At 34.3% G+C, this 12,428-nt stretch overlaps 1 protein-coding gene and 1 long non-coding RNA gene across 2 annotated transcripts in view; one reads left to right on the top strand and one right to left on the bottom strand.

Moving 5' to 3' along the window:
• Positions 1-12,428, top strand: part of LOC135841273 (uncharacterized) — a 282,388-nt gene that overhangs the window by 190,762 nt on the left and 79,198 nt on the right. The window contains exon 6 of the long non-coding RNA XR_010557871.1: positions 329-475. This is a non-coding gene — a long non-coding RNA (uncharacterized LOC135841273). The remainder of the gene's footprint in view (positions 1-328; positions 476-12,428) is intronic.
• The window catches only part of LOC135841270 (protein Wnt-11-like), a 79,270-nt gene that overhangs the window by 57,393 nt on the left and 9,449 nt on the right, over positions 1-12,428 (bottom strand). The gene's annotated exons all lie outside the window — the stretch shown is intronic.

Raw genomic sequence — 12,428 nt, 5'->3', positions numbered from 1 at the left:
TACGTATAAAATCAACTCTATTAAAACTAATAATTTCTTTTATTGTTTTCGCTAATTTATTTGTAAGGCGAATAAATGACGCCAAAATGTGTACGTTTGTCGCGAATTTCATCATCGATATCGGAATCAGGTATTGAGATTTGAAATTCTGTATAGATAGATTGTTACTCGTAGATACCTCCGAAATTGGAACCGGTTCAATGTAATTGGTTCATTTATATGTAGAATTATTTTACAAAAAGATACCTACATATTATGTTTTTGTAGACGTAAAAGCTAAGCACTAATTGCGTTTCTGTTTTGTTTTTCCCCCTTATGTGGATTGTAGACTATTAATGCAGTCGATCGAACTTCGCAGAAGCAGCTCTATAAACCTACTTTGTGAACGAAATTATGTAGGTACATCGATTATATAAAACGCCATATAGCAGAGCTGCGAACGAGTAAAGGAAAAAGGCAACAAAAAAAATCGCTGGTGAGTGACCTTATTTACATATTGCAATTTTCAAAAGTTATAATAGAGAAAATCCGGCAAAAAAGTGCTGGCTTTGTACGTAATGTGTATTTATGCGATGATTTTATGGTTCTGCGAATTACGAAAGACATTTCATCTGGATACCGCTGCATGATGCTGGTGATACTGGTGTAATAGGTAACCTTCTTTTTGGCATTGACGAGTGAAGAGGTAGTTAATTTTTTTTTTTTTGCATAATGAATGCATGTATATAGTATGCTGGGTACAGTATGTTCTGAAAGTCTCGATGAGGTTTTACTTTTTATCGATTTTTGAATGGGTGTTTCTTTAAAAATGAATGGAAATTTAAAAAAAAAATTATTGAGGGAGAGGAAGATGGTAAGACATTGGTGGGTCAAATCCAAAAAACAAATGGGTATTTGAAATCAGCGACCTCAGGACACAATGTACATGTTACATCCTATTTTTATCATATTTTGAAGTTTTCAGGTAAGCTGAAGTAGAGCTAGAGTGGCACTGAGAAGTCGTATTCAAAAAATTAATGAACAAGTATTTTGAAGTCAATACTAACGAAAATCTAATAAAAAATTTGAAAATTGGTTGATCGGAATTTTTTAAAATTATCTACCCCAAAAAAAGCCGGAATAAAACTTTTTGGATTGTTTTTTTCAGCAATAAGTTTAGGAAATATTTTTATTGAAATTTAAATATTTTTGTGACAGTTTGTATTTTCAACGAAAAATCGACAAAATCACGAATAAGAAAGAACTTGAGGGGATGATGGGGGGAGGGACGGTTCTTGGACTTTCAATTTTCTATCATGCACCTACTGCAATTCTCCACAACTTGAAATAATTATATAATTCCATTTTTTGGTGAGGGTATTTTTTGCAAAGAATGTCAAAAAAAAAGTTTCTTCAATGTTACGTAGATATTATATTGACTTTTTTCAGTTTTTCGGTTGAATTATTTTGTCTTTCATTTCTAAAAATTATTGAAAATCTCACAAGGGAGCTCAATTGCATTTTTAGATTTTTCGTGAATTTTTGAAAATCAAATTTGGTGGAAAAGTTGAAAAAAACAACACTTCATTAAAATCTAGAAAGCTGAAATTTTGTATAGGGACTATTTTCGTTCTCCGAATTGATGATTGGGAACCGTTTTGAACCATTCTGAGACCAGAGTGTCTCCTGCTCGAAAGTGACCCGAAAGCATGAAAATAGTGCGGAAATTTCTTCAAAAAGCACGAAAATTTCTTTAAAAATGTCACGTGACCAATCAAAATGGGTCGAAACTTATGAGAAGGCCAATTAATGTTTCGATAAAAAATAATTTTGAGGATTTTTGAACAAATTTGAGCCTGAAATTGGGTAATGATTAACGTGACCAATCAAAATGGGTTGAAACTTATGAGAAGGTCAAACGTTTCGATGAAAATGTATTTTGAGGATTTTTGAAAAAATTAAAGCCTAAATGGGGCATAATTAATTTGGGAATTTTTGAAAAAATGTCATGTGACCAATCAAAATGGGTTGAAATTTATGAGAAGGTCAAATGTTTGGATGAAAGTGTAGTTTGAGGATTTTTGAAAAAATTGAAGCCTAAAATGGGGCATGATTAGTTTGGGAATTTTTGAAAAAATGTCATGTGACCAATCCAAATGGGTTGAAATTTATGAGAAGGTCAAATATTTCGATGAAAATGTATTTTAAGGATTTTTGAAAAATGTTAAACCCAAAATTGGGTCATGATTAATTTGGGAATTTTTGAAAAAATGTCAGGTGACCAATCAAAATGGGTTGAAAACTTATGAGAAGCCCAAATATTTCGATGAAAATGTATTTTGAGAATTTTTGAAAAATTTTCAGCACAGATTTTGGGTCATGACTTTTGTAATTTTTGAAAAAAAAAATACGCGTATCATACGATTTATCAAAGTAAGAGTCAAAATTTTACAAAAAAAACTCGTTGAAAATGTATTTGAACTTTTTAGGATTTTTGATGAATTTTAAGCTCAAAGTTGAGCGATGATTTAGCTTTTGCTGTCGTTTCGCTCGCGAGCTACTTCTCTCTTTTTTCTAGATTAAAATTTCTAAAAAAAACTATGCATTCTTCAAATCTGAAAAATTCGGATTAAAAAAAAACAATTTTCATGTCAAAAATAGTGTTTTTTGGAATTTTATTTTTTGACCAGTGTACCAATTAACTTGAAGCAAAAGGTTCGCCAAAAACTTGGAAGATGAATCATGAAACCTATTTACTTTGTGTTGATGAGAAATAAATTTAAAAATTCGCTGAAAATGGAAACAAAACAAAATCAGTTTGTTAAGGCCTTTTTTTTTCAATAATTGAATTTTTTTTATTCTGTTAAGGCACAAAGTATGAGGAAATAATGGAGAAATTCGCGATTTCAAATGAATTACATGCATTTTTTTCACAACTTTAGCCATCAACTTTTAAAATTCATCAATTTTTTAATACAAATTCAACAGTTGGTTGCTAAAAAGATGCGCAATTTATCCAAAATTGGGAATTTTCCCCTGGTTTTCTCAAATTTTTTGCCATAATGATACAAGAAAAACAGAAAAAAACTGTACAAGTTATAAGTTTTTTTTGCTCCCTCCCTCCCTCCCTCCCACCCACCCACCCACCCCAGAAAACAACAACGAAGTCAAACAAGGAAACGATTTTTAAAACACACAATATTCAAATTATCAACCATCGAACTTCAGCTTATCATAAAATTATATTTTACGTGAATTTTTAAAAAGGATGTTTTTTCCACGAAGCCTTGAAATTTCCAACTTTGAGCACAGTTTGAAAACCTCCAAAATCAAGTTCGAGGAAAAACCTTGACCAGTTCAACATATTTTTACATCATAGTCTAATTGTAATATTCAAATAAGAATTGATAAATTGGTCAAAAGTAATCCAACAGAGAATTCCACTTTCGTTAGAATCAAAAAATTTACATTCGATCGTTTTTCTTTTTCTGTTTTCTTAATGAACTCAACCTTCCTCTTTCTCCCCTCCCCCTTAAAAATACCTCATTGAAAACAAATTTCTTCAAAACCATTATGATTTTTGGTATATTTATTTTTCGAAATGAATAAGTCACTATTGAAAAATGTTGATGACTACTTATGACATGGAGAGGAGAAGATTCGACAAGATTTTCTCATTTTCAATCGACCCATTTTTCCCTTTGGAGGTCATCGACGTCATCGTGATTCTCGAACTCTGTTTTTCTCAACTTATTATTTCCTATGTGCTTAAATACATATAAGAATTTATATGTCAGATTAATTCGATTTTGTGAGCCTTTCAGAGCACAATATTCATAATACTTTTTATAAATGAGAAAATTTTTCATCATCGTCGCCATGCCATAGCATTAATATACACTATTACACTTATGACAACACCACGAGCGATGCAAGTACTACATATTGTATATTATATAAGTATATAGGAAACCAGACGATTTTTCTTTTTCGCTCGATTTAAACGTCCAATTTTTAAAAGTCAAAGAATACGTATTATACGATAAAAGATGTTCTCCGAAACGAATAATTTTTGGAACGGCTCCAAATCATATCGGGCAAACATCCTCCCTCGCTACATCCTTTATTCCGGTTCTATTTTTACATGAATTTTTTCTTATTCGACTTTCGTTCTGGTATCGATTTATTATAATGTAATATTATACGTATTTCCAATTTACACCAATATCGCGAGGACAAGACAACATTTCGCAAATAAAGAATACCTACGTCGACAGATTCGACAGCTTCGACAATACACAATGAACTATATATGTAGCTCAGCTAGGCTGGGTATAGAGGTACCTAGAGTATGTCATTCTTCAGCTCTCACTCACAGAAGAATCGAAATTCGTGTTTTATTTCTTCATCGTATAGGTACACCGTGATTGGTCGTAAAATTTTTCACGTGCATCTGATTCATTGCTTTGTTCAATAATCGTAAACTTACGTCTTCTGGTATTTATTTATGGCGTATTATGCAGTTCATCGTAGATATAATGTTTTCTTTTTAGAACGCATGCACTTTCAAATGACAGTGAGCATCTGAAGGAATAAAACCGCGAGCATGTAGCATTTTTCTAAATAACCTACAAACATACAATTGCTGAAGCATGTTTCGTTCTCAAGTTGGACAGACACTAAAGTTGGAAAATAAAATGTGTATTTTATCTACTTCCTCGATTTCGCGAGATTAAAAACTAATAAAAGAAGCCACCGCGTATTATAAAAATAATATTGGCAAGAAATACATAATATACGAGAATACGTCGAGATCTAGGTATCTTGATCTTCATCGATGAGAGGTATAAATAAGTAAAAATTTCCAACCCAGTTAGACTGAACGAAAGAAGTAACTTATTTTTTTTCCAAACACGTCGAACCCCGCTACGTCCAGCATGATTCGACGTATCGATAAACCGCTGTACAAACATGTAATCAATGAACACCTCTGACAGAGAATCCCTACCTTCTTCCACTACCATACGGCGGCTTCCACTCTACTTCGACTGGCAACCAATTGAGATAGGTACTTTTTAAAAATAAGCATCAAACGTGTTATCTTACGCCGCGCCGCCTAATTCGCCACATTCTCGTGATCATCGGCGTCTTCGATATTCGATCTTGATTAAATTTGCGATCGCGAAGATGCCATCGTCAACTGTACGGACGGGTACAGGGTGTCCCGAAACTTTTAAAGAAGGGTTTAGGATTTTTGATTGATTGATTGATCGGAATTGGACGATTGTGGATGGAATTTTTCTCAAAAAACACTTCAATGACTATGTGAGCTTTTAGGGAGGACCAGGGGAAAGGGAGGGATTCTCAAAAGATGTCCAAGTAACAGAAAACTGTGATTTTTTTCAAAAAGTTTGATTATAAAAAAGGTAATAACATTTGATGTTGGGTCATTCCACGTCAATTGGACCAAGAAGTGGTAGGGGGTTTCGGCGATTCTTTAGAAATTTTTCCTGTGGAAAGACCTTCCGAAGGGATGATGCAATGGCGCAAATCGCAGCCCTCTAGCATATTTTTAAAGGCAGCCAGGGGGTGTCAAAGTTTTCAGTGAACCTAAAATATCATCCATTTCAGCAGTGGATTACTCGATAAGCACGATACCTTCAAAAATGGAACACATTCCTATAGTTAGGGGTTTTGAAAGGATTTTTGGTGATATCGTAAAAATCAGTGTTGCCACTTTTTTTCGTACAAAAAATTAGCTAAAAAAGTTTCGAAACGTAGTTTTCATATTGTTCCGACTCTCAGAAATTCTGAAAAAATTATATTATGGACAACTTTTCATGCTGAACGACATATTAAAAAATTGGGGTGATACCATGTTGCAAAATTGATTTTAAAAAATTTTAAAAGTTTGAGGAAAAAATGCGATTTTTTGATTTAAAACATGAAAAAAAGTTTTGGTAGGTGAAGTTGACCCATTCGACCCCTAGTTTTACGTATCTGTTGAGAAAGTTGAAAAACCCCTCTAACTCGATGAAATTAACTCCTCACAAAAAAATCAAAATTCGAAAAGTTTCAAAAAATGAACGAATTTTTATTTTTTTGTTATGAGTGTAGTTTTTATTAACTTTTTCATGAAATACGTCAGAAAGAGGTCAAAATAAGACAATTGAATAAATTTAAACGTTTTTTGATGTTTGAAATCGGAAATTGAATTTTTTCGAATTTTGATTTTTTTGTGATGAGTTCATTTCATTGAGTGAAAGGGGTTTTTCAACTTATTCAACAGATATGTAAAAATAGGGGTCAAATGGGTCAACTTCACCTATCAAAACTTTTTTTTATGTTTTAAATAGGAAAATCGCATTTTTTCGCAAACTTTACATTTTTTAAAATCAACTTTGCAACATGGTACCATCCCAATTTTTGAATATGTTGTTCAGCATGAAAAGTTATCCATAATATATTTTATTCAGAATTTTTGAGAGTCGAAACGATATGAAAACTACGTTTCGAAACATTTTTGAGCTAATTTTCTGTAAGAAAAAAGTGGCAACATTGATTTTTATGATATCACCAAAATGCCTTTCAAAACCTCTAACTATGGGAATGTATTCCATTTTCGTAGGTATCGCGGTTATCGAGTAATCCACTGCAGAAATGGATGATATTTTAGGTTCACTGAAAACTTTGACACCCCCTGGCTGCTTTTAAAAATAGGCTAGAGGGCTGCGATTTGCGCCATTGGTCATCCCTTCGAAAGGTCTTTCCACAAGAAAAATTTCAAAAAAATCGCCGAACCCACCTACCACTTCTTGGTGCAATTGATGTGGAATGACCCTGTTATAAGTAGGTAAATAATGAGTGAAGGAGAGGTTGAAATAGAACTTGAAAACTCATTTTACACTATGCGTTTTGAAAACATTTTTTTTCACTTTTGGAACCGGTTTCCATAATTTCAAAACTTTACGGTTTCTTTGTGATTGGGAGCTTTGAACCAATTTCCAAAAAAATCAGAAGACAGTGACTTTTCAAGAGTTGAAAAATTCTCAATAGGGGAATATTTCGGAGCGCAGTCGTGCCAATTTTCGGATTATTTTTGCAAATTTCGAGAAATCGAAAAAAATTGTCAAAAACTTGGGAAATTTCATTTAAAAAAAAAACAGGTTGTGTAGCGACAGGAGCGAAAAAACCAAGATTTTTTTCGAAAATGCACTCTCTTTGAGGGCCCAATTCTTCTGCTGAATTTGGTCAAAATCCGCCGTCGTTTTTTTTTTTTAGTGATCCACCCTAATGCCTACCTATCCCTAAGTATATTTTTCCATGCGTTCGAGCTTTCTAATTGGAAATTGCTCACAATTTTGTGATGTTCTTTGGGAGGGTGGAATGGGAAAAAAACATTGTAGTGCGGCGTATGACAATGGGAATAATTGTACCTCCCCCCGTCCCCCGATCCTCTGAGACAACTCTTTTCTTAAAGGGAACATCCGCATCCTCCTAAAGAACATTTCAAAGCAAACTATGTACTAACAAAATGACGATCATTTTGATTGGCAGGTCAGCCGAAATCGCAGATTTTAGAACTCGTACGAAATTTTTCGAGCTGGACAAAGCTAAATCGAAAGAGCATGCAAAAATTCATCACCAGCAAAAATTTCAAGTGCTCAAGTGCATTTTTCGATTTTTAGTGAATTTTTAAAATCAAATTTATGCCAAAAATTGGTAGAAAAAAAATCAAAATTTTACCAAATTGACCTAGGAAGCTGAAATTTAGGATATACCCTATTTTCTACCTGCCAAATCGATTGGAAACGGTTTCAAATCGTTTTGGGCAGTTTTGGAGCCTCCAGCAGATTTTTGAAACTTGAAATTTCCACAAAATTTCATCAAATAACGTTGGAAATCCCAAATTCACGTTGCACTCCAGCTTAAACACGCTATTAGGTCGATTAACTGGGGGGGTTGAAGTCATTTTGGAGCCTCCGGCGATTTTTTGAAAATTCTTGGAGCCTCCAGTAGATTTTTGAAACTTGAAATTTCCACAAAATTTCATCAAATGCAGTTGGAAAGCCGAAATTTATTCTGCAAACTAAAATTTCAAGTGCCAAAGTGCATTTTTCTCATTTTTCGATATTTGGTGAATTTTTAAAAATCAAATTTAGGCCAAAAATTGGTAGAAAAAAATCAAAATTTTACCAAGTTGACCTAGGAAGCTGAAATTTGGGATATACCCTATTTTCTACCCGTCAAATCCATTGGAAACGGTTTCAAATCGTTTTGGGAAGTTCTTCGAGCCTCCATCAGATTTTTGAAACTTGTAATTTCGCACAAAATTTTATCAAATTACGTTGGAAATCCGGAATTAACGCTGTACTCCAGCTTAAACTTGCTATCAAGTAGACTACTTTTGGGTTCAAGTCATTTTGGAACCTCCAGCGACTTTTCGTAAATTCTTGGAGTCGCTAGTAGATTTTTGAAACTTGAAATTTCCACAAAATTTCATCAAATGCAGTTGGAAAGCCGAAATTTATTCTATAAACTAAAATTTCAATACGCTATGAAGTCGACAGCAGGTGAATTTCGAGTCGTTTTAGAGCCTAGAAATTTCTAAAGAGCCGCTGGAGGCTCCAAAACGGATTGAAACCAACTACGGTCGACTTCATAGCGTATCGAAATTATTTTTTGGAGGGGATTTCGGCTTCCTAACTCCATTTTGATAAAATTGTGTGGAAATTTCAAGTTTCAAAAATCTGCTGGAGGCTCCAGAACTGCTCAAAACGGGTTGAAACCGTTTCCAATCGATTTGGCAGGTAGAAAATAGGGTATATCTCAAGTTTCAGATTTCTAGGTCAATTTGGTAAAATTTTGATTTTTTAAATATTTTTTAACCAAAATTTGATTTTTTAAAATTCATCAAAAATCGAAAAATGCACTTATTTAGTCTTTGAAATTTGGGCTGGTGATAAATTTTTGCATACTCTTTCAATCTAGCTTTGTCCAGTTCCAAAGATTTCTCTTTAGGATGTCCCCTTTATCAATGAAGCTGTATCAGTGGATCAGAGGGGAGAGGGGCTGTAAGCACCGTAAAATTTCCCATCAATTCGGATCAGTCAACTTTTTTCCGGAAACCATATGGTTTTCTCAAGTTTATTTGGAAAAACCGGCGATTGGTCGTTAAAATTTCGTTTAACAGACAATATAAGTAGTAAGTACCCATTCAAGGTCTTTTTCGAAGGAAATACAGCAATACGAATACGCCCAAGGGCGAGGGTAAATGTCTTTATTCGTAATAAAAAGTTGACAAATTTTACAGATCGAAAATTTTTCAACGAATCAAAGTACCTAAAGTGAAATATGAAAGCTTATACCTAGTACAATGCTTCATCTCGTATAATAAACAAATTAATTACTCCTATTCCAATCGCCTGAGGTCCTCGGATGAATTTTTTTCATCGTGATCACGGTGGTAGGTACAGTGAGCTCATCAAATTTCGGCCAATTGATTACTGACGTAAACTAGTTTCTCAAAATTGCACCTTACGTTCGAATCTTCAATGTCGACAGGAAATTTATCAATGAATCATTAACATTTTTGCATACACGTGCGAAATTTCATTGTAAATTCGTAATATGTACCTACGTTTTTTTTGGCCCACCCATAATTTGTGCAATTCTGCAAAATTTTCATTTTTTTACGAGTTGATGAGATCACAGATGAACAGATAATGATTTTATTTTACTAAATCGTCATCAATTCGTGGCAAAAAATGTGTCGAAATCGTCAAAAACGCATGCTGGATTTTCTCGAGATGAATTTTACTGTCGAATGAATCGTCTCGTGAAAAAAAACTGCATTCAATTTTCTTCCAATAAGGTTACCAAATTACTCGAATCTGCTAAAAAAAAAAATCGCATCGTTCCTTAGACGTGATCCAATTGCAACCCGGTTAATAGGTAGTTATTTATGATTATACATAAAAGAGCCGAAAAAAAATTCAAAGAAATCTTTCCAACGTCATAGCCGGTTTTTTGTGCAGCTTCAAGTCGACATATTATGCAGGGCAGGTTGCGAATACCTTGCTATATAGGTATACTCGTGCATCGTATACCATATGATATATTATTTGCACGATATTTAATGGTAATAATTATCGCAGAGATGAATTCGCCTTAAATTATCCGCTTTTGTGCACCGTGGCTCGACCGCGTCGCGTCCCCCTATATTTTTTTTGTAAAAAAAAAAATAAAAATAACTCGTAAAATCAGCACGTACGTACGCGTTCATTACGGTAATTAAAGAGACCTGGAGCGAGGTTATAAAATAACTATTATTCTCCATTGTACCGCAAACGTACATCCACTTTCGTACCTACGCAAATCGTCCGAAAATTACCCGAATTATATACCGCATACCGAGTATCTGCCTGTACAGAGCTGTGAAAATTTCCATTCTTTAGGAATGATTTTTCCTACACAAACGAATTGAATTGAATGGTACCTACCTGCCCACATTTTACGTAAACAGCGCGTATAATTAAATGCTTACGTATAATATGTATACTTTAGTTTATAGTCATTTTTATAACTCTCTGTCGATTCACTATCTACAAAGTAGGTGCTTAGATATAGCCTCACTCCAAACGTATCGCATAAAAACTCGATTTACTGTCAAAAAATAGAAATAATAAACTGCCACCAAACATTTGTTCCGGTGAAGATGAAAATACTTGGAGTAGGGGAAATGTTCCCTATGTATGTAAATTTTGTACGGTATTTGTCAAAATTGATCCTTATCAGCGTGAAATTTATATTGTTTATCGAGAATAAACCGTGAAATTGCGCGAAAATTGTATCATTATACGTATATAATAGTAGTCGAGTACTTATCAAACGTAGGATGGTACCTACCTAGTTAAACCTATCTAATTCGATTTTATTTTCGCAAATGGGTACGAGTACGTAATTTTTTCGGTTAGGTTAATAAAGGAAACAAAGTCGTGATGGAAATTATCATTTTAATTTGCACAAGGTGTTTTTTTTTCGCCATTATCGTCGCTGGTAATTGATACAAGCTGGGCAGTAAATTAAATAATTCGCGAATGCGAATGCTTAAAACGTAGCTCGCGGTTATAGACTTCCGACTGAATGTAGGTATACAGGTAAATGGTATCAAAGAAGTTGTCGTGACGGTGCAGAAAAAAAAAAGCATAAAATTTTATTCTCGTTCGATTCGTAATTTTACCAAGTTTTTTTGTGCATAAGACGCATCGCCTTCTTCGCATGGAATTGTTTGAAAAAATACATAGTGAAGATTTATAGAGAGGGCAAATAGCGGTTTTAAAAAGGAAAAAATTGGCACATGAATTTTTTCTTCGGGAATGTGTTCGGATGGACCCTCTGAACCACAAAAAAAAGCCGACTTCTACCCCTGGAGGAAAATTTTTTAGGGGACTGAAACCGGTTCCGATTCACGTTTTTTGCGTTTTACTCCGTAAATATTAGGTTTTTGAGAAAAACTACTATGACAAAAAATGTTCCCCTTCAAATTCTCGACAATTTGATACCACGCTCGATACCCATTCCTCAAGGGGGGTGTCCAAAAAAAGGGGTGGAAAGAGTAGGTGTTTCAAAAAAGATCAGTCCAATAAGTTGATTAAAATTACCACTTAAAATCATTCGCTTTCGCTCAAATTTTTTTTACAAAGTCTACTTACCCAACTACTAATCAAACTACCATTGGTTGGTCTTCAACCCTCCTCGGGGGTTTTTGAGGGTTGCTTGATTTTTCAAGTAACACACTACTGAATCATATATTTGAAAAACAAATCTGGACGTGCGATATATCGAATAGTATGTTTTCGAGGTCGCTGAATACGAATATGAACTTATTCTTTGAATACAACCCCTGAAAGCCCCTCTGTGCCCCAAAATGGGGGTCAAAATTGTCGTGAAAAGTCGAGTGATATATCGAATGGTACGTTTTCGAGGTCGCCGATCGAGTGCGAATGAGCTTATTTTTTGGGTTCCACTCACCAATGTCTCTCTGTGCCCCAAAATGAGGGGGTGAAAATTTTTTTCGAAGTCGCTGAGCACGAATATGGCGATATTTTTTGGGCCCAACCCCTCACAGCTCTCAACTGCCCCGAAAAAAGGCCAAAATTTTGAAAAAATGTAAAAAGGTGGGTGACATATTGTATAGTATGTTTTCGAAATCGCTGGGTACGAATATGAACTTATTTTTTGCCTAAAACCCCTCAAAGCCCCTCTGTGCCCCAAAATGAGGGTCTGAAGTTGGTAATAATCATTCACTGAAACTTGGATGTGGAGAAAACTGAGAAGGAGAGACGGATTCCAACCAGCAGGAAAATTTTTGAACAAAACTAAGTACATACGTAAACTAAAACTAAAGAGCATGCAAAAATACCCAACAGCAAAAATTTCAATTCTAG

Source organism: Planococcus citri, chromosome 3 (genome assembly GCF_950023065.1).
Source record: "Planococcus citri chromosome 3, ihPlaCitr1.1, whole genome shotgun sequence".
Taxonomy (NCBI): Eukaryota; Metazoa; Arthropoda; class Insecta; order Hemiptera; family Pseudococcidae; genus Planococcus; species Planococcus citri.
This window is presented reverse-complemented; position numbering and strand designations above follow the sequence as displayed.